The 4,663-nt window shown below is 40.9% G+C and overlaps 1 protein-coding gene across 1 annotated transcript in view; it reads right to left on the minus strand.

The window, feature by feature from the left end:
* Positions 1–4,663, minus strand: part of PLCB1 (phospholipase C, beta 1 (phosphoinositide-specific)) — a gene marked incomplete at its 3' end in the record, with an annotated part of 295,565 nt that overhangs the window by 180,921 nt on the left and 109,981 nt on the right. The gene's annotated exons all lie outside the window — the stretch shown is intronic.

The raw sequence follows: 4,663 nt of genomic DNA on the forward strand, positions 1-4,663 counted from the left end.
GAAGTCCTGAAAACATGGCAAATATTATTTAAACCAAATCTTTTGGAGAAAATGACAGCAAAAACGTATACGCACATTCAGCCAAAAAGACAGCAAAAGCAAAGCCTGAATTTTCTGTATATATTAAAACTCAAATGAAGCCACAAACCCAACTGCAGCAGCGCTGTTTTCGAACACAATCCTATGCTTTACACAGACCTAGATAAAGCCCCAGAAATGCGCTCACTACACAGAACGGGGAATATTTTTATAATGCAACTGGTCAATCCCCTCAGAGCTGCAGACACACACCTATACATAACATAAATTCACACGAGAGAGCTTTCCTCCTTCCGTGAACTCATACATACAAGGCTACAATGGAGCACAGCAATAGAGACGCTTTGGGTAGACCCCTTCCACTGGATGAACTTGGCTGTAAGGCCATAAACCAGTCACAGGTAATCCTGTGGTTGGCTACACCCAGAGAATCGTGTTAGCCTGAACTCCATTGTCGTCTTCAGATGTACAGCTCATTAGGTCAAATCCTCATTTCAACATGAAACCGTCAGAGTTTTCAGCGCTGTGGCTCCTCATAGGAACTGGGCTTTATATATTGCCCATACAAGTACAGGTGTAAACGTGCCCAAATGCACACAAAGACCTTTTACCTCCCGAAGACAAGTAATTAAATCCATCAGATGTAATAAAAGCCACTTAGAACATGCTGTGGAGCAGAGGTCATAACCGGGGCTTCCTCCTGCCTCCAGCAGACTTCTCCACCCACAGCCAAGTTTGGTACTTTCACTCCACACACTGGTGATACCTCTGCTCCCTACACAGAACAAGGACTTGTAGCTTTACCACTGAAGTGCCAGCTTCCCACTTTACCTGTGTGTTGATTTATCAGCAGCTGCTGTAGGACAATCTTCAAAACCCTTGGACCTCTACACCAAGGAACCAAAAAAAACCTTAGCAACTGACATGTACAAGACAGTTACTGGATCAGCTCCAAGCGCTTGTGTTTGTTTCTTTGCATAAGGACAATTACAGTTTAAAAAAAAAGAAAACCCACACCAGAACACCCTTTCATTTCATTGGCAGTTCCATCTGCATGATTACGATTAGCCTACGAGGACTCGACTCCATGTGATTTGCAATCACCAATATAAACTCAAGGCAGTACAATTTTCCAGCGGAAAATTTTCTAACCTCAAAGTGAAAATGCTTCTTGTAGATTAATGAAAATTCTTCACTGCTTATGTTGCTTATGGTGACTTCTGCTTAACTTCTGTTGTTAGAAATGTTCATATATTCTCAGAAATATATGAAATATATTTCAGAAATATTCAGATAAATGTCAGAAATATTCTCATGAGGTAGCGGCCATCTACTCCTATCTATTTGCTGTTATCCCACTTCAAACGAAATCCCAGTGCTGGATAGAAAGCCTGACACAGGGTAACTTACAGAACCATTACTCTCTCTCCTCACGTCTCGCTTCCTTATAACGCATGAAACACAGCTCACATCTCGGCGACAAAAGAACTGACTCGCAGAATCTCTGCTGCGTGTGACCTCTGGTTTTGCATGATGCTGAGAGCTCCTCTCTAGGTGCAGAATGACTTAACTCCCACTTCTAGATTTAGTTTAGATGGAAACTTTATTCCGATGCTAGGTTAAATCTTAAACAATCGCTGCTAGGAACTAAATCTTGTGTAACTCAGAGGGTTACAAGGCCTGCTTTACATATACTGGCACAAGCAGCCCTTGGGTTAAACTGAGAACATAAAAAATTGCAGTAACTGTTTGTATTTCCAAGAGTTTGCTTTAATTGTACAATATTTTAATAATCTGCTTAGAGCCCGTCTGTTTTATTTTATCTGGAAGAAAGCAGTTTGCATGAGTAAGATAATTCGATTCAAAAACCATACGTTCCCCGTAGATGTCTCCAATAGGTAGAATATTCTGCTCACTGATGCTTTTCCAAAGGCTGTGCTTCTCTTCCCACACTGAAGCCCTAACACTCTTCCTTAGGGGAAAAGATCATTTGATGTATGAATCGCTTCGGATTTTATCCTGTCAAATATTTTGTTGCAGATCTGAATTCCTCTGGCCATTTCTGTTTGCACGAATCTTTCCCACCAAGTATTAGTCATGCTCTGATTTCTGCTAAATAGTTTTGATGAGCAGAATTCTCGTAGCTGGCACAGGGCTCAGAAACAAAACGAAGCTGATTTGTAAGCATTTCTGTTATCTCAAGTCTGTAGCTCAGCTGCTTATCCAAACTTCCTTTACAAACTTGGGCTTGCCTGTAAATCACAGGAAAGACCTTTTCAGTAAAATCACCAACGTTAAAATGAAAATTCATAAAGGAAAAAACAGTATTTTGAAATTAAATTAAAAATATATATATTAAGCTGTTATTCAGTCTATTAGTACGAGATTTCTAGATACAATTAAACTCCAAATCTCCAGAACCTTACTCCAACAACAGACTGTGGTGGAAGAAAATTCAAGGATGAGATCAGAGCTGTGCTGCAACTGCTGATGTTTCACATGCCTTCTGCTTCCAAAACCCACAAGCAGTAACTGCGCTGACAGAAATGGTGCTGCTTGCGATTCAGCAGCGTGTATGTGAGCGGGGAATCAAGCGGCTGCGTTTTGCACATTCTGTAACGGCTAACCAAAAGCAGAGAGCCGGTATTTCCAGAAGAAACCACTGTTGCATCCTCTCTCCCTGTAAATCAAATCCTCACGTGTAGCCCTTCAGACGCCACCCACTTCTCCACAACTTTATCAGGTTTTGAGATTCCAGCACCCGGCAATCTGTGCTCCTGCCAGGGAGTAGACCCTTATGCCACGTCCTGTACGCAGCCTCCTCCCTTGCTGATACTTCCTGCACGATTAGCATTTGGTTGCATATCCTTTCATGAGTAGAAAGCCCCTCTTTATTTAACAGCATCCTCAGTCCCAGGTTCCTCTGTGATACAAAAGGGAAATGCCTTCAGGGATGTTTGAAGAGGGGGAAGCACTTGCAGGAAGATCTCTCTCCACTGAATACTTTGCCTGTAACTCTACACCCAGGGCAGGTTTCCACTCAAAGAGTTTTTGAAACATCTCTTCCTAATTTGCTTCCAGGTACAGTCTCATCATCTTCTTTTAAATATTACAGCTCAGCTCAAACAGCTTATTAAAAAGACATTAAGATCTACTATAAAAAAGGAACGTCTTCTCAATTGACAAGGAAGGGTGGCATTCACACAAATGCTCAAGCCAAGCTGCTTGAAGAAGAAACTTGCTCTGTACCTGTGTGGAGACCCCCACGAACCAAAGGAGGGAAAATTAATAGGACACTGTCACGTGCAGCACCTGGACAGGCTGAGGATTTCAAGAGCTTTCTGTTCTGTCGACAACTGATCTCCAGCCTGTTTCTCTCACTAAACTTCCTTTCAAAAAACAAACAAGCAAGCAAACATTTGAGCTTTGACTGGTTTTAGTTGTCTTTTTTTAAGCAGAAAAAACATTTCCCAATAAGGAACCAAGTAACAAGCAAAGCATGGTTAGGAAAGACATGCTATCAGGACATTTTACATTCTTGATAAAGTGACACATAAACTCTGCACAAAGTTCATTTCATCAGTGCCACAGCGTGAACCACAGCATCACTGATTTATCTTCAGCTGCTGCAAATCCTCACAGCCAGAGGATGGAACTAGAACAGCATTAACTCCAGGGTTTCTGTGTCAGGCTTGGAGGCACCCCTTGGAGGCTGTCCTTCTGCAGGTCCTCTTCCCAAGACTTCTTTATTTGATGTTAAACAATTAAGAACGGTGTCATGCAACCCCCCAGCAGTAGTTCAGTGGCAGCAGATGTGTATCTTTTGTCAATCATCAGACACGTATGCAGCAGGAAAGATTACTCAGAGTCACAGCTATGCCTTCTGCACAGCTTTAGAAACCTTTGCCTTTCCTGTTTCAGATTTCCAGGTCTTTGACAGTGAACAACAATCTCTCCCTCCAAGAAAAAACAATGATTCAGAGATCCACAATCAGACTGAAATATTCCAGGTGAGGAATTAAAACAAAATAGGACGTGTATATCAAATGTGATGAGGTCATCAGCATTTTCCTCCCAGATTTATGGAAACAGATGAGATGTTACATAAATTCCTCACTGATAATTGAGGTTAAGCTCTACTGCAGGTCATCGATTTAGAGCGTTTTACTATTCTGATCTAAAAGACTTACTTGTAATTACAAGTATTCTCTTCCATGATTTTCAGCTGTTGGAGAAAATAAATTAAAGCTTATTTCTTAAAAATAAGACTGATAAAATTGAAGAAATGTAAACTTGGAAAGGACTTGAAAGGTCATCAGTGAAGTGTAACGGAGATGAAATACTTCAGTAAAACAAACACGTATGCTGTTGTAAATACCATTTCCACTTCTCAATGCTTCACTTCAGTTTTACAATACTAGCACTATCCCCACTGCACACTGAAAAAAGCAAACAAATACCGAGGGCACTTTCTGGTTTAGTTACTACTGGAAAATTGCATTAGGCACAGATCCCCAAATGGTAACTACTCTGCCCCTTGGCTTTTAAACAAAATATTTGCCTTTAAAAATGGCAAGAAGAACATTAAAATATTTGGAATTAGATGATAAGACTTTGTAGGGAA

Source organism: Buceros rhinoceros, unplaced genomic scaffold (genome assembly GCF_000710305.1).
Source record: "Buceros rhinoceros silvestris isolate BGI_N320 unplaced genomic scaffold, ASM71030v1 scaffold1301, whole genome shotgun sequence".
In the NCBI taxonomy this organism is placed as follows: Eukaryota; Metazoa; Chordata; class Aves; order Bucerotiformes; family Bucerotidae; genus Buceros; species Buceros rhinoceros.